At 45.9% G+C, this 18,569-nt stretch overlaps 1 protein-coding gene across 1 annotated transcript in view; it reads right to left on the reverse strand.

Annotated features, from left to right (window-relative positions):
* The window catches only part of FAM174B (family with sequence similarity 174 member B), a 44,619-nt gene that overhangs the window by 16,959 nt on the left and 9,091 nt on the right, over positions 1-18,569 (reverse strand). The window lies entirely within an intron of this gene.

Raw genomic sequence — 18,569 nt, forward strand, 5'->3', positions numbered from 1 at the left:
AACAGGCTCCCCAGGGCAGCGGTCACGGCACCGAGCCTGACAGAGCTTAAGCAGCATTTGCACAACAGTCTCAGGCATAGGGTGGGATGGTTGGGGTGTCCTGTGCAGGGCCAGGAGTTGGACTTCGATGATCGCAGTGGGTGCCCTCCATAAAGTTCTCTGTTTCTGTGATTCCGTGGCCACTTTTAATTGCAACACACAACATCGGCCCAGCTGCAAAATGATCACAGGGTTCACACTGCCATCAAATAGGGCACGGACCTCCCGAGCTGCTGGGTCAGCACAGCCCAGCTGCTACATCAACAATTCCTACATCAGATTTATGTCCTTTTGCCTTTCCACCGATCACAAGGGCTCTGCTTCCAGGGTAATGTATTTACAGATATTTCACATCTTTAAAAATGTAAGATTCATGGAAATCACAGCCCTGGTCCAGCAAACCATCCTGGGGCACTGAGCATGTGAGTGGTGCCATCAGCCATGCCAGACAGAGAGCATAAATCATAGAATTATAGGAATCACAGAACATCCTGGGCTGGAAGGGAATCACAAAGATCATCCAACTCCTGGCCCTGCAGAGGACAGCCCCCAAAATCCCACCCTGTGCCTGAGAGCGTTTTCCAAATGCTGCTTGAGCTCTGGCAGGCTCAGTGCTGTGACCACTGCCCTGTTCCAGTGGTTGGCCACCCTCCTCTAGATCCTCCACCATCTTCATATCCCTCCTTTGAACACTCTCTAAAAGCTTTATATTCTTCTTACATTGTAGCACCCAAAACTGCACACAGTGTTCGAGGTGAGGAGTAAATGAGGGAGCAAAGTGTCTGTGCCACAATGCTGCCAAATACAACTTATTTTTGCTTTCAGTGTTCAGTATTGGCAAGAGCTTCATAGCTGCTAAATAATTGTATGTGGGGATAGGAGCACATTGGCACTGAAATGACGTGAAATAAAGAGGGGAAAGATGAAAGAGCTGATTTCTGTTCTATTAAACTCTGTACTTCAGGGCTGGCATGGCAAGGTTATAATCTATAGAACGCATGACTAAGCTGTGCAGGAGATGACAGAGGTGTATTCCTGCAGGCAGTGTCCCACTCGAGAGGTGGCAGTGAAATAATGCCTGGTTCATTGGCTTCTCTGGCCAATTGGGATGCTGTATCAAATGCCACCCACTTGGTAATAAAAGCGTCCTCTGTGTTTTGCAGGAAGTTCTTTGGGATGAGGAAATTTTGACGTGGACACTGTGCAGAAGGCCCCCTAGATCGTCTGAATTGGGCATTGTTCTGGCTTTATTTTGTTTCTGACTTTTGTGCAGTTTCCTGGTTTCCAACATGGGGCCTCGGTTTATTTCTGTTCAGAAGAAAATAAAATAAATAAATCAGTAAAAATTCCATCTGGGCAGGAGGTCAGATTGGTGGTGCGGGCTACTTCCCAAACACTGGTGTGAGCGCTCCTTGCATGAGTTATTATTTGTAAACACTGACCCTGTTGCTGGCCCTGCCTGTTCTGAGATGTTTGCCAGCTGCTGCCTGGCCTCTGGCAGATCTCTCTGGCAGAGCAGTGCTTCCCCATAGGATGAGGGAAGACGTGTAAAGGACTTCCAAAACAAGAACCACCTCCCTCAGTCTGAGTGAATATATCAGAGGTGAAGAGCCATTAACGTGACAGTTTTGGAGAGCATAATTTTTATCAAGCGGCTTCAGGATCTCTTGGTTTGGTTTGGTTTGGCTTTTTTGTAGGTTTATTTTTTTTCTCCTCAGATGCTTTACTGATATTTCACATGTAATTTGCCTAATTTGGGAATCATTCCTGGGTCCTGGTCTGGAATGTGGGATTTCGCAACTCTGTTCTTCAATGACATCATGTGGTTTGTTCTGAACACAGCAGTAATAAATGAGAGCAAGGGGAGTTTACCAGCCCTTCTATAATAAACATTTAATCTGAACAGTCTTTTTTTGGGGATCTGAACTAATTTGTGGGGTTTAGATTTTTCCTAGTAAGTCTTGTTTTCCATGTATATAGGACAAAGGGTCCCACTTGGATAACAAGGAAGCTACATCTTGGTTTCATCTCCCCTTTAGCAGTGGCGGCTGTGAAAGCCAGTGCTCCCAAGAGCTTTGGTAGAAGAACACAACTTTGAGAAGTCAAGAGGAAATTCAGTCAGTGAAAAAGGCAGAAAGTATTTGGTTTCCCCTCTGATGAAGCTTGTGTTTCATTCCTGACACAAACACACTCCTGGAGGAGAAGGCTCTGCGGGCTGCAGGGCTGGGAGTTGGTGTAGCTTTTCTCCCTGCTGAGCTTTCTTCCCGTTTACACCTGTTTGGTGTTGGAGCTCTCAGTAGCAATTGCACTTTCTGTAGAAGAGTCTGTGCTGGCTAAATAGAAGGAGTGAGTGTGTTTCTGTATGCAATTGCTTCTGGGAATGGCAGATTTCTGTATTTATGGATGCTTGTTGCAGGAGCAACCCTGTTTGTGAGGAAGGCTCTTCATGCACTGCTTAGCAATGCATATGAAGCTTGAGCTGCCCCTTCCTTTGTGCTCTCAGATGGCCTCCAGGCAGCACCCAGATGTATTTTTAGCTCTCAGAATAGGGAAAATTTGCAAGAAATTGTGCAGAGAAGAAATAAGCAAAGGAGTTGAAGCTGGCTCAGTCATCAGATTTAGGCAGGCTGGATTTGCAGAAATAAATGTTTCTGTGAGAGAAATGAAATGTGTACAAAATGAGGCAAACTACATTCCCAAGGATTTGTTGCAGAAGTAATACACCTTCTGGAAAAGACAAGGGTCCAGCAAAGAAGGAAATAAAATGGAACTGGTAAGATATCAGTGCTCCATGAGCACACCTCTGACATCTCAAAACCAAAAAGCCAGGCTACTAGCAGAGATACAAATTCAAGGAGCAATCACCTCTCCATCAGAGGGTGTTTGAGCTTGGATGTCAGACAAGAGAGCACAGGGTAATTGCAAGATTTAATCATTCTTCCAGTGACTTGATAGATAACCTCAACCAGCAGTGCAGTAAAACTGCAATGCCTCATCTATCACGAGTGGTCCAAGGGCTGCAAAGATGTCCTATTGCTAATTAAAGACCAGTGATGTAGAGAAACAGGAGCTTCAGATATACTTGGACAAGTCTTTGCACATTCCTAGTTAGCACATTACATTAGCCTGTTACTTCTATAACCCTCTAAACCATTTATGGCTTTTTACAGACATTAAAAGCCAGTGTTACTGCTGCAAAAGGCTTGTAATTTAAGTCTATGATAAGCAGCAGATTCCTTTAAATGAGGTTGGTACAGTCATTAAGCTGGGGTGCAGAGATTATCTCTTGAGCAGGTTCTACAATATTGCTAATACACACGACGTTGCAGTGCAGCAGTTAATCTAAAAAAAACAGGGAAAGGAAGGACAGCAGTAAACCACAAATCTTTGTTTAGTTTGGATAACAATAATCAAAGAACACAAAAGCCGATTATGATTTTGCCTCTCACTGCTTCACTGCCTATTCATGCAGTCTGTCCTGGCTGGCCTGCTGAAGTGCAACCTGAAGAAAGCTGACAAATAAGTCAAGCCTTTTTTTTTTTTTTTTAAATAATTTTCAAATGGTGTCCTTAGACTGGTTTTCTTCATTTCAGCTGCATGAAATAAACTCATCGGGGTGGTAGTAGCTAATCTTGCAGCCTCAGATGGCTTTAGAGGTTCATTGATGATGGTAAAGTGATTGCCAAGTAGCAGGACTCCATCTAGAATTGCAAGTGACTGGGATATGAAATAAACAGAACTGGATTTAACCTCTACACTATCTCCCAGTCCAGCTGAACCATCGTCAGACATGGCACTTATTTTGTCATTGCAGGAAAATAAGTCAGACCAGCTCAAAGGGGAAATATCTGTGCTGTGATAATGTTTCTCATCCATCAGTACCTACTTACCCATGTCTTAGAAGTCCTGCACAGGCAGAAGAAGCAGGGAATCCACCTGAGCCCTTGTAGGATGCTGCTCTAACACATCGTGGCCATTGCCGCTGTGAGAGCAGCTCGGGATGTCTGTACAGCCCTCAGCAGCAGACATCCCTCTGGAGTGTGCAGCTGGTCTCCAGAATGGCTGAAGGGCCCAGAGGTGCCCTGTCACTCACCTGTCCATCCCATGTGGAGCATCTCACCCTGGCAGTGCCTCTGGAGGGGTGATGCACTCTCCCTGTCCCACACCCTGCCTGTGATTTGGGGCTGCTGCTCCTGGGTGCTCTTCTGTAAAGCATGAACAACCCCAAAGGGCTACAGAAGAGGGAGTTGTTGGGAGCCACACACCTGGCCAAACATCTGTTTGCAGCTCCCAGGAATCCCAAACCCAGCAGAACAGGGAGCAGGGATGAGGCAGACTTTGCGTCCTGGCTCTCCAACACATCCCCCTTGAAGCAGACTGTAATCCTGGTTTAACTGAGCAGTGCCTGTAACTGTCATCCCAGCACCGGCCTTTTCCCTGGAATGACAGTGATCTTGAGTTGCCTGGAATAATTCTCTGTGTGAAGCAGCTCCCCTGGAAGCTGTGAGATTAAATCCTTGTGGCATCTTGTTACGGGGATCAGCTCATAGGGGATTATAGATGCACAAGTGGCACCCACTCTCTGGGGAAAGTAGGCAAACATCTGTTAACATCTGCAGCCAGGCTTCCAAATCCCCAGCGTGAAAACCACACCTAAGACCGTCTCATGGCAAGATAGATATTGGGGGAGGGCATCCCAAAAGGTGTGCTGACAGCAGGAAATCTGTGAGTTCTCACTATGGTCTGTTGCTTTCTAAAAGGGCTGAATCCTGTGGTTTGTTAGTGGAGTTTTTGTTTGGTTGTTTCTGTTGCGATTTCCAAAGAAGGATTTTTCTGTTTTTACCTTAGCATCATGAAGCCTTACCTTTGTGTGGCTGGAGGGTCTCTATGGATGAGTGAAGAAATAGTAGGATTATGACTTTACTAGTTCCAAAGATAAAAGATAAGCAATCAGGAAAGGAAGGATTATTTCTTAAATTGCTAAAAATTCGCTGTTGCTTGTTATCATCTATTTAATTCAAATATCAGAAAGACACCTGGGGTAGGAATCGAGCTGCTCAGAAGATTCAGGTATCTCATCACTGCAAGAAAACCTCACACCTACTTCCCACTCCATTTAAAAAGCAAAGCAGAAAGGGAAAGTGTCTTGATAGTTCTCCAGTAGCAAACCTGTTTTTTTCAACTAAATTTTGACACAAGAGGAGTGGGTGTAAAATATATTTGTTTCCCTTCAAACCAACTAAATAAATGTCGCTTCCTACCACACAAATTGTCACTTAAACCTGCCTTTGTGAGCTGCAGTTTCTACCCATCTCTTGGTTTTGCTTTTAAAATATTTTCAGCATCACCCCAAATACAGCTGATGATTTTTGGAAGCAGCACTTCACATGAGGTTGGCTGTGAAGAATTTGCCTGGCACTAAACATCTGCTGTCAGTGCTGTTATCAGCAGAGTTCCACAAACCCTTCCTCACCTGTGGGATGCTAATAGGTTTACTGCAGTTCAGATGAAAGATGTCTAATCCATAAGCCTATCCTGTTTCTCCCAATTTTCTTCCCCCAACCCAAACACCTGTGAAAGAATGTGGTGTTTATGAAGTTGGAGTCTGATACCACTATTTGGAGCCAAACATAACATATAATCCTCCCTAAGGATACACTGGGGTTCTACCTATGAAAATTTGCTAATTTAGTCCCTCCTCCAACTCTTGTCCCTGCCAAATCTGCCATGCCTCTAAATCCTGAGCACCAAAAACCCTATGAGCCCTTCTCCTGAGCCAGATGTACTTACTGTCTTCCAGTGTACCATAAACTTCATTTCAAATCAAGCCCCTTAAAATTTCAGTCCTAAATTCAAATCCTTACTGGTAGAGTGAACCCTGTTAGAGCATGAAGCCTCACCCAGTGCAGGGAACAGCGTGCCCATTCTCTAGGAGAAGAGCTGATAAAAAAATCAACTCATTTGAATTCAGCTCAGAAAAATTTTCTGCTTTATGTCATGCTTCCTGCCACCAGAATGCAAAGCCTTTTTAATCAGACTAAACATTCTCCAAATCCCTGGGCAGTGGGTAATAATGTCTACTTCTACAGTGTACTTCAAAGCCTCTCTTCAAAGCCTTCACTACCTGCACAGCACCAAAATGACCTTTATTTCACAGAGAGATAAAGCCATGCTGGGCAGCAGTGCCAGCCAGGGGAGGATGCAGCGATGGCATGGGATGTTCTGCACATGGATCTGTATCAGCTTCAGTCAGTGGCAAAGTGGGAAGGGCCTGGAGGTCACAGAACAGTGAAATCATGCAGACAGCTTTTCCACAGGCAAGTGGGCTTTAGCTAATGCCAGGCAGAGTGGTGTGAACCGACAGGCAAATGTCATTCCTCTGCTCCCACCTACTCCAAATCCTTTAGCATTGGGTGCTCTGGAGCAATCTGGCATCAGGTTCTCTTGTCCCAATTCCCTGGCTGCACTCCTCCATCCTACCTATCCTCCAGAATGCCCTTCCCTGGCTGCTGTCACAGTGTCCTGAAGGGAGGGATGCCACAGCATGGCAGGGACACTTGCACAGAAGAGCTCCTCTAACTGGCTACATTTGCCCAGTTTCCCCAGGGCTTACAGATCAACGATTCATTTGCAGTTGAGAGTGTCCCTAGGAGTCCTGTCCCTGTCCTAGCCCCCTTCTCTTCCAACCAAGAGGTGCTGGGAGATGGGTTAAGGGAACTCAAGACTGCCTGCACACCGTGGCAGGTACCAAAGGCCTAAACCTTGTTTGGAATCTCTAGAATCCCTCCTTAAATCCAACCCCAAACACCTAAACCAAAGGAAAGGCAGTAGACTTCTTCACTTCTAAATTTTCACCTGCCAGCAGAGGAGCGAGCATAGATTTCAGGGAAATAGACAGAGTTAGTTACGCTTCCCTGAATAATCCACTCTTGTCAATAGAGGTGGCTAATAGAGGCTCTGCCTGGGCATTTGGATGGAAATTAATGAATCAAGGAGACAAAGCCATGTGCAGTTTGCAGGCATGACACCAGCTCGGTGAAGGGAAACGATACATCGAGTTTTGTTAGAGAAGATTCTTGGTAGACATCTTTATTAAATGACCTGCCTCCCAGAAATGCTGAAGGACCCTTTGTTGTTTTTCTTCTGGCTCACTGTATTACATCTCTAGGGCTTCACATGGAGCATCTCCCCACACACTGCACTTTTTCGGCTTTTCACCCCATGGTGTGATCCTAATGAGCATCACCTTTAAAGCCTATAGGCATCTGCAGAGATGAAACTTTCAGGCTGCTCAGGTCTCAGATTCACTGCACTGGGGAATTTTCACCCCAAGTTTCTAGTCTACCCAGATTCCTTTGCATTATCTTTCAGCTTACCCTGGTGTTTGTGTTCCCTTTCAACTTCATGTCACTGTCTGAATGCGTGTCATCCTTTTGTTTAATCCTTCCTTAGAGTCATCAATAAAAATGTCAGTAAAGACCAAAGACCTGATCTCTGTGATGCTCTAATAAACATAATTCTGTAACAGAATCAGTCCCTGTTTAGTATTCCTCTGTCTGCAGCCACTCAGCTGTGATTTGGTCCATGGATTACTGCATTCAGATCATCCAAAGAGGTAAATTTTGTGATATGTTATCAAGTGCTTTACCAAATCCAAAAAGGCTCACAGATTTTTAAGATCAGAAAGAAGCATGAGAACATCAAATCTGCTCCTTTCAATCCTCGGGTGAGCTTGCTAAGGTCACTTAAGGGATGCACTAAAGCATCTCTTCCAGAATGGCCAGAACTGGAGACCCCTTGAGGTGAAAAATCAAACACTTTGCTTCATTAACCACACATATTGCTTTTTTAATTTTGTTTTAAAACACTTATTGTTAACCTTAATCAGGCTTTGCTTTCTAGATGTTGGGTTTGTGTCCTTTTTTTCTCAGATTAAAGATTGCCTGGTATCCTGTTGTTTCTTGCTGTGCTTATTGATGTTTCATGCAGTGATCTTCGGTGTATTTTTCTTTTTTTTTTTTTTACTAACACTGCTCTTGATTCTACAAACTCTTCACATGTGCCTGTGTGTAGAATTCAGTCTCTGTGATGAGGAGGTGCTTCTTTCATGGGGCAATTTGCAGACTTTGAACTAGAGCTTCTAATTCTCCCCATAAACAAATACCTGTCAGCTTTGGCAAGGCTCGCTGTCCTGCACATCTTGCTATTGCCTGTGGGTTCCCTGATGTACTTTAATTTTCGTGTCTCCATACATAACTCATTTTCAATCATTTCAAAGTTTAGGTAAGTTTCAAGACTATCTTTAAACAATGGTCCAGATTCTCAGCTCGTTCAAATGTGGGCAAATGCAGAGCAATTGCTTTGAAGTCAGCATTGGAAAACAGGTATAAATGTCAGGGGAGACAGCCACAATCTCTTTTGATATCTCTGGAGCAGGTCATGCAGAAATAGAATCCCAGACAATATCTGTGACCAGCTGTTCTGTTCATCCTGTGCCTCCAGTCATTCTCCACATACATCAGATCCCATCTCCCAGCTGACAAGAAAACCAACTAATCCAAAAAATGGAATTACCTAATTTTCTTCCCCATTATCTGAGGCTCATAATAGAAATGTGAAACGACCTGCTCTATTTCAGCAGCAAAAGCAAAGATGCCAGTTGACTCTCAGCTCTCAATTCTCACTACATCATATTTCCATTTGCAAAGGTCAGGGTCAAACCTGGTGGGGATTTTTGTTCAGGGAAAGCTCCCTACAGATTAAATGGGATTCTTTCAGAGTTAAAGAGGGAAGGGGGAAAAAAAGAAAGAAAGAGCTGCAGGATTTTTTTAATGGAAAAATCCTACTTCTCAGGTGGGGGCAGTTCTGCTGACAACACCAGCTGAAGACTGGGAGCATCCTGTGCCTGTGCTCCACTGTCTCATCCCATAAATTGTGGCCAGAATGACCTAGGCTTCACTCTGTCCCTTCATTTCATCCAACTAGGGCTGTGCCATGCCATTTTCCATGGGAAGGACAGTGACTCACCCACCATGATGTGGATTCAGGGATTCCCCAGAGGCATCGGTGGAGTAGAGACGGGCAGCTCCATCCTCACACTCGTACCTGTGATGGATAGTCATCCCACAGGCAATGAATCAAGAGGAGGGAAAGATATTTAAACATTTCCTTTACTTGCTCAACTTCTGAGCACAAATATACGGGTGTCTAGGTCCAGGCTTCATCTTGTGAGCTGTAAATAAGGACCTGTAAGCCATCTTAAGCTTGCAAATCTCCCTGTCAGCCTGAGAAATCAACTGACGTCGTCAGCCAGACCCGGCAGAACACATTTCATAACACTCATTCCTCAGGGCTCAGAGCAGAACCGGCGCTGCCTGCGGAGCTGGGACATCACAGAGCACACAGAACAGGGAGAGCATGGACCTGTGCAGAGCTGCTGTCACCACCAAGGCCACCAGCAGAACGGGGCTGCTTCCTCTCCAGGGCTGGAGCACTGGATGAATGCGGCCAAATGCCATACAGAGCCAATGGCAGGTTCAGGGTCCTGGCATTGAGGTTGCCAAGGAAGCAAAGTCGCAGGATCTCCTCCACGACATCTGCATTGTCTCATAAGGCATCAAATATGTCAAGGACATTTCTCCCCATCATCTAGATTGGTGGCATGTTTGACTTGCATGGTAGTGAAGGTGAGAAGCTCTGTGCTGTGAGCTCAGTGCCACAGCAGTAGGAAATGATTTTGCTCTTGGGTTTGAGTTTCAGTGTCAGAAAAGCCCACACTTTATGACCAGACCCCTACTCCCCATTTGTGTGCCTAAAGGAGTGTCAGCCCCAGCCTGTGAATTCAGACCAGGTGGTTTGGCAGGGCCTTGCAGCAGCTTTTGATAACATGTTGCTCTCAGAACAGCTTCCTCAGCTGCACGGCTCCAGGGAGGTGATGGATGAAAGGGAGCAGCTCCCGCAGCTCCCGAGAAGTGAGGAAGGGGGCAATGAGTCAGGAGGGAGCACTGATCCACGGTGAAGCTGCTGTACAGCACATCAGGGGCTTTTTGGAGAGAGAGGCCAAGCCCTGGCTGGCAGAGTCACATCCAGGCAGTAGCGGTGATGAATGGGATGTGATTCGTGCAGCAAATGTGCTCCTGTGATGGAAATCACTTTGCTGGAGGATTGATGATGCTCAGCACGGGTCAGTTCATCTCTCCCAGCTCCCTGTCCTAGATCCTGCCAGACACAGAGACCACAGCTCACCCTCCACCAGCCCCGAGCATTGCTCACGTTGTAGGAGTGACTCGAGGCATCTGCAGGGGATTGGCTTTTTGGATGGAAAATTTTCCAGATCCATTTGCTGGGAGCTTGGGCAGCGCAGCTGAAAACAGCTTTGCAGCCCCAACTGAAAGCTCCCCAGGGCTGCAGGGAGGCTGCAGGGACTATGACACGGGCTATGCAGTCTGGAGGAGATAAGCAGATTTTAAGGTATCAGAGTGGTCTAAAAGATGGTGTTTCTTACTTTGGCTTGCAAATAAGAGTGGAAGTTGAAATAGGACAATTCCTTGGTGGGAAGCAGTAGGAGGAATGAAAGCTGAAGACTTCTGTGCTACCAAGTGAAATAGTGTTTGGGACCCCAGGGATAAGATGTTCCTTTTAAGATCCTACTTAATCCTGCATCAGGACTGCACTCAAGAAACGATATGAGGATGGTGATATCACCTGGGGATGGGACTCCAGTTCCCAGTGAGAAAGTGGTTAAATCCAAGCAATTTTTTAACTTTGTTTTCCCAAGTTCAGGACCATCTTGCAGAACCTCTGGGGACAACAGAAGGAATTTTTCCTGCTCGTTGGAAGCACCATTGCTGTGTGATGCAGGCCAGCTGGGGAGAACCGTGGAGCCGCATGTGGTGGGAGAGCAATGCCAGCCTGCCTCCAGCATTAAGGCTGCTGCAGCTTTCTCTTCTGCTGTATTTCAAGAGGGCTTTAGTAACTCTTGGGACCTCTTAAAACAGATTGTCTGATTCTTGGCAGTATATTTTGAGCGCCCAATTTGTTTCATGGCACAGAAGCATTTGTGGACCATGATGTTTCTATGTCAAGACGTGCTTGAGAAGGTTTTTTTTTCACCAGAAGTGGCAGGTGTTAGAATCCAGATCAAATCTCTCCACATCATTATTTTTAGGAAAGGATTTTTTTTTAATAAGACATGTTGATATGTTTTCTCTGTGTGGGATTAAAAGCACTTCAGGCTCATGCACGAAATTTTGCTTTATAAATCTGTGGGAGTGCAGATTTCCTCCACTCTTGTCCACTCTTGTTATATTGCCTTTGTGAAATGGGAATAATAAACCTTGTCTGCCTCCTGAAGGGGCAGAGAATTAACTCTTTGAAGTTTGTAAGACCATATAAATGCCTTCCTATTATTAAACTTACTACTGCTTGGGGCTTTTAAACAGCTGCCACATTTCACTTCAGAGGAGGTTGCCTTGAACTGGTAGGTGAAGTGAACACAGTATATCAGGGTGTTATGCTGAAAAAAAGCTTTGGGATCTGTTAGATTGAAAGGGACTATATAAATATGAGTTATGTGTAGAAATAGATTTTATAACCCTATCATTCTCCTCTGGTGTACCTCTTAATCTAAGGGTTTCGCTATCTTTTATGAACACTTAACAAGACCTATATTAAGCTTCAAGCCTCTTCAGAGCACATATTTTACACGGAGTCAAGGCAGAGGGGACAGACCCATTTTTTTGCCCAGCTTACACAGCAGGTCAGTGACGGACCCGCCTGGCCTGCTCTGGTAATTAGTAATTCATAATGACCTGCTGCACAGAAAACACTGAGAGAAATACAGGAGCTTTAGGAAAAGATGGCCTCTAACACTGTCATGTTTTGAAAGATTCACTGCCTTTTCCTCTCCTTTCAGCTTTTCTAGGAGTAGCTGAAGACTGATGGTCTCGTTTAATAGATGTAGGCTCCTGTTAAGTGGTTTTGGATTACAGGCTCAAGGGCCAGTCCCCGAGCCTGGTGTCTCTGTCTTTGATCTGCAGACACCCATTCCCATACTGTTAGGATTGCTGGGACGAAATAGTAAGTAAAAGCTTGTGATCATCCCAGTTAATGCTGTTCTGGAGACACAATGGGGAAACTGAGGCATTTCTAGACCTTTCTATATTGAGAGCGCCAGAGTTTGGATTGACAGAAGATCAATCAGGAGAATGGCATATAAGCCTTTATTGAAGAAAGATGCATGAGGATTTCACTGCTCTTATCTATTTATTTTATAGTATGCATTTCTTGCTTTGTATCTTCAAAGTACTCAACAAGCATTAGCTAATTAATCTTTCTAGTGTGGCCTGTAAAATTGGTAAATATTATTCTTGCTGTAGAGCCAGATAAGTGAAAACAAGAGGACACAGTGGCTCCACTGAGCTCACCCAGAAAATTGGTGTTAAGGCCAGAAGTGAAGGCTCCTGACTGTTGATGGCTGTCATCATCTCTGCTGCCATGGGTGTGCCTGTGTGTGGCACCTTTTCTAGAGGAATTAACAGGAGAGGCCTCATTTGTTGGCATCAAGATGTGCTGAGGTGCAGCACAAATTCTGATTTCCAGCCCTGTCAGCCACACAGGCTTCACCAAGCATGGGGTTCCTAGAAGGGACAAAGCAGAACATGGTCTAATGCTGTGCATTAGATGCTCAGCACCCTGTGCTCAGTTGCATTTACAGGTGCCATGTGAGTTAGAAATTACATACTCTGAGACAGCCCCTTCTTTTACAGCCGCTTTATTTACAGCTGCCAAGTAAATTGGATTTAGAAAAGGCATCTGAATTTAGGATGTTTCTTTCCACCAAACCCCTGAAATTCCCAGGCAGGTGAACTGTGGACCATGAGGGTACACTGGATGTGAAACATAAACCAGTTTCCTCTACCTGTTCTCAGTTTGAGCTAAAGTTTCCCTATTAAAAATAAGCAGGCAGTACTATGCATGGAAATTATTTGCCTTTTCTGGGTAACGTAAGTCGTAATTAAAAAAAAATAAATAAAAAGCACAGCCTAAGAGCTTCACACCATTTCTCCCAGTTTGATGATCAAAGGTGCTTTTTGTTCTTTCTGCTGCCCCTGTTGTTTTACACGGAGAAGATCCAGTAAACAGGGAGCGGGGCTGCCCAGGCAGCGGCAGGGAAGAGGATTAAAATCCAGGAGTGAGGCACAGACGGTACCTGGAGGTGACACATTTTGTTCTGAACATTTCATTAGCTCCCACAAGGCTGACGCCTGTTCATTAGCCACAGACATCCCAGCCCAATTGCCCATGTAGCTCTGCGAGGGATCCCATCGCTTTATCCCAACGGTGCCGCATACAAAGCAGGAAGGCTCCAGATTTCAAGCCAGCTCCTCAGTAGGAGACGTAATTAGGGACCCCGGTCCATCAATATTTCACCACATCTGCTCCTGATCTGGCTGTGGGATGTTTCTCTGTAGCTCATGTGCTGCTTAAACTTATCTCCTTGACAACTCTTTAGTTTAAACAAAGATTATTTTGGAACAGGAGCTGTCAAGAAACCCAGCAGCTCCAGAAGTTTTCTTGTTAAAATATGTTGGCTCGGCAGCACCATCTTCTGTCCTGCCCTTCAAACAGCCTGGGATGTCACACTGCGAACCGGGAGCGTGTGCCTTGGCTAGCTTGGGGCGAAGGAACAGTTTGAGTAAGACTGAGTTAATGTTTTCCGTGCTGGGAGTCGAAGCCATAAAGCAGTGATAGCACAACAGATGGGGAGCCCGAGTCCAGCTCTGCAGGGACCGGCGAGCCCTGGAATCCACCGACAAATTGCTCCCAGTCAAGTGCTTTCCTGGGTGAGGCACCTTGACTGGTGGTTGTACTCCTGCTCAGAGGACTTATCAAGGGCTGTGATGCCCTCGCTGCTGCCGTGGCTTCGAGGGAGCAGGAGCTCAGTGCTGCTCGGCACAATCCATCTTGCACGCTCGCCGAGCCACGCTTGCCCTGGATTTCTGCTGTTGGGTTTGCTCACCTTTGAGGCCATGACATTCTTTCTTGCCAGAGAAGTTGCTTGATGGTTGGTCTTTGCTGGTGCTGAGTGAACACCACTCAGCAAAGTGGCATTCACTCTCCACTCAGCAAAGCCCAGGGAGATCCAGGGACAAGAGAGGAGGGAGGACTCAAAGGAGCCAAGGCAGACAGTGAAAAATCAACAACAGTGAAAAATCAGGAATTACAGAAAGAGCTGCTCCTTGTCCCACTCCTCCATAGCACATTGGGATTCAGGCAGAGATCTGTGGCATGAAGGTTAAATTAGGAGGGCAGCTACAGTCATTTCTCATATGTTCCAGCTGGCTGCTGTCTCCTCTCAGCATCCTGTGCACATACTCTGGGCTGGCAGCTGACTTTAACTCCAAAACCAGTTCTGCTTCTTCATCCCCACTCAGGCAACACCCATGTATATCACTATAGTGTGTGTAGGAGAAAGAGAGGCAATATCTGTATTTACCTTTTACTTTAGAGTATTGTTGCAGGCCCTAAGTAATTAATATCTGAGCAGCTCAGATCCTTGTATGACAATCATCACACAAGAGAAAAGAATTCTTATGAAAAATACAACAAAGCCCTTAAATCTAAACCACAGCAGCTCTCTTGTAAGAGACACTCTGTGGCAGGATTCTGCAGCACAGCAATCAGTCTCACTTTAATATACAGATCAGGGGAATGTAAGAAATACTTGGAGAGCAGCCACAGCTTTCACAGCAGCTGCTGCTACGTTTTTGTCGGGATTAAGTTCATTTCAATTATAGAAAGGCTTGTGATCACCTGCTAGGAGGGTTTCAGCCATTCAGGAGGCCGAGGGTGTGTATACAGCTATATTTAAATGGCAAATGCACAGCACACTCTGGTACCATCCCATTTGCAGAGCACTCTGCACACATCCCTAACTAAGTGGTTAAGTATAGATTCTTTCTTCCTTTATAGTGTGATATGAGTGGATTTTTTAAGGAGGGAATTTAAAGGAAGTGAGGAGAGGGACTAAAATGTACATCATGCTGTGCATCCCTTTGTGCTGCTGCATTGCTCAGGCTATGCCAGGAGAGGGCTAAACACCATCCCTTTTGGTGCTGCTGCAACCCTTTGCTTCTTACAAGGCAGCCATGGAATGCTCTATCCCAGCATAAGCCCACAGACCCACAGCAAACACTCAAAATGACAATTTTATTTTGCACAGACATTGATGGACAAGATGCTGAGAAACCCATGTGGAAGCTTGTAGGGAGAAGAGGAGGGGACTGGAAGCTGGGACAGAAGATGGATACCCAGGAAGTGGTCTCTGGTGGGAGGATATGCAGTTTCACATGGCCCTTCTGCCACCACTGACTGCAAAGGGCTCCTCCACGATGTGACTGGGCCCAAGCAGCCAGAGCCTCATGGGTGCAGTGTAAAAGGGAAGAGGCTTACAGGGACTGTTCCAGGCTTAAGTGTGTTTCACACAGTACTTCCAGCCTGTTCCATTTCCTTCCTCGCTCCAAACCAGGTACAGCCGCAGACCTCTGCAGCTCCTGAAGTTTAATCATAAGATTTTGTCCTTCTGCACCCTTATGTGTAGGAGGTTTGCAGAACTAGCAGCAGATGGTCCCACAAGAAATTCTGGTATCCCTGTGTGACTGCATGAGAAGGCAGGCAGGGAGAGGGGCACCCATTCACCTCCCACTCCCCATCAGATCAGGTAGCTGTAAGGGATGGCACCTTGCTGAGCTGGCCAGCAAAGTCACCACTGATGCTCCCCCATCCTACCGTGTCTGTCTTGCCATCATCAGACCCCACAATCACTGTGAAAGTGGCAAAAAAGGGACAGGAACAATGAGGCCAAAGGACTTGACTGCTCAGGCAGGAGTGAAACATTTCAGGGTGACAACAGCTGTGGGAAGTGACTTCTGGTGAGGAGGTCTGGCACCTCGTGTTCTCATAGCACTGCTGGCAGGCAAGTCACAGCTCCCATTTGACCTGGGGAGCAATGTGGCTTGATTACCCTTTCAAAAATAATTTAGGAAATGGCTAATGCCAATTTTTAACAAGTGTCAGAACAACAGAAGCTTCTTAGCACTTTCCAAAGTGATGCCAGAAGGTTGCTCTCAAAGGAATTAATTTTGCCTAATTAAGTATCTTCACAGAGCTCTCCAAGTATCAAACCACAACATCAACACACAGCACTTTGCAGACTAATCGGAGTCACACTGGAATTGGCATCATGTGCTGAAGTGTCAACAGATGGAGCTGGTCACGATGGAGAAGGAGTAGGACAACAAACTTCCCTTTCCACTTCTGCCCCAAATGACACACTTCATCCCGTCTCAGCTCACCCATCTGTTAAATCCATGGAAAACACTTCCTACAGCACAGATTTACCCAGAGGGCAAGCTTGCTATGGTCATGGAGCAGGGTGGCAGAGGTCTTGAGGGAGCTGAGAGCTTTGGATTTTTTGGATGAGGTTCAGATGAACGGGGGTAGAAGCCCTGGTGGGATCTGGGGCATTGCATCTCACTCTGCACTACAGCAATGGGACCCTCATTGTTTGCACACCCCGAGCATTCAGACCTGCCTGAGGACTCCCAAATCTCCTTGTTTTGTTGTACATTGTAGCAGAGACAGCCCGGAGGGTTGAGCTGCATCCTGGAGGCAGAGGGCTGCTGCCAGCCCTGCCCTGGAGCATCCTCTCCTTGGATTGCTGATTCACACCAAAAATCAACCAATTTTCCTTCCAACCTGATTCAGTTACTGTCACTGGCTCCTTTTTTCCCTTATTAAAGCCCCTAGAAAGTGAAAACCTTGTGTTACAATCAGCTCTGTTGCTACCCCCAAGTTGCTGTTCTGAACTCCTCCTCTTTATCGAGGAGGATCTACACCTGTGGCCATGTTTTGGCAAGCTGGAGAGGTTTCTGACACTTGGAAAAGAGAACTTTTAAAAATGTTCCATATGTCAACACCTTCCATTTTATAAAACCAGGACTATTCATTACAAATCAGGTCAAATGAAAAGAAAAAAAAAAGTGGGCAATAGCAAAGTCCTCGGAGGAGTATAAATAGCCAGTTGAAATTGCTGGTGCAGCCTGGTATAACACAGCCATTCCATGCAGGCCCAATTATTTCTCCAGCTGCTCTGAAATCCTACTCACTTTGCTACCTATTATGAGCATTAACCCTATTTACAGGAAACATTTGTACACAGTGCAAACTCTGGATGAGATTGGATGTGGATGCTCCTGGAAAATCCTCCCTGCGTCAGCTGCAGTTCGCAGTGCAAACCTGGTGCCTCAGCACTGCACGGGGTCACCTGCCTGCAGACAGGAGCATCTCACCTGCTTAAAACTGTCAGATTACTGATCCCTTGCAGCAGACAACATGATTATTCCAGGGTATTTTGGCTTTTTTTTTTTTGTGAAGTGACAGGTTCTCAGAGGAATTGTTTACATGCTGGATGATTTCCGTTGACAGGGATAATCTTGCTGCAGTAGAAAAGAAAATAAAAAAATTACCTTTTCTCTTGCAAATAATACAGGAGGTGAACAAAATTGTCAGTGCTGTGTCTCTGTGTCCATGTAAATGTTATTATTTATGGCATCTCACACTGCCACAGGCCTGATCCCTGTAAATGCTGGGTAATGGAACATCTCCCATGGGTGGACAGGGGCTAAAGAGGATTTTCAGCAGGAGAGGGAGCTCTCTCTGCACCGACTGCTGGGCAACCAAAGCTTGCTGCAGGCATTAAAAATGCCAGGGAAAAGCTGTGCTCACCATTTTGTCCTCATGTGTTCTCTCATATGTTTGCAGGAATTTCACAGGCTGTTTAACTGCAGTGATTTGGGGTTATATATCTAGTGATGCTCTATAAATCTAATAGTAAAATGAGCTTCCATATGGGGTGTGCACTCATTTGGTCCAAGAAGAAATAACACACCCACTTAAACGCAATAGCTTTTGGAGGAGTTTGGCATTGGACAAGGAGAGCACACTTGTCACATCGCTTCGGGATCTGCGGGTGGGAAAATTTCCTTTATTTCAGGAAGTTTACAGAATGCTAAAAGCTGTGCAAGACTGCCACACTGATACCGAATTTCACATTAAAAAAAAATTAGATCAGATGAAAATATTGTTGCCCTTCTGATCTAAATACTTTTTAGGGAAGGGAAGGGAAGGGAAGGCAAGGGAAGGCAAGGGAAGGCAAGGGAAGGCAAGGGCCACGCCACCTGGCATCCTGCTCTAGTGGTCAGGGAGGTAGGAAGTAGATAGATAGATACATAGATACATAGATACATAGATACATAGACAGACAGACACGTCCTTACGCCCTTGAACTCTCTGAAGCCGGAGTTCAGCTAGGCTCAGCGTACAGCCAGGCTCAGCCCCCCCTGCCCTGCGACTCTGGGCTCGGAGGGAGCCGGGATGTTTCGTTCCCCTCTCCCGGTGCCCCGGCCGGTCCCGGAGGGAACCGGGATGTTTCGTTCCCCTCTCCCGGTGCCCCGGCCCGGTCCCGGAGG

Source organism: Corvus kubaryi, unplaced genomic scaffold, assembly GCF_017639235.1.
Source record: "Corvus kubaryi isolate FWS band 111438036 unplaced genomic scaffold, C.kubaryi_AGA036_p1.0 37394, whole genome shotgun sequence".
Classification (NCBI taxonomy): Eukaryota; Metazoa; Chordata; class Aves; order Passeriformes; family Corvidae; genus Corvus; species Corvus kubaryi.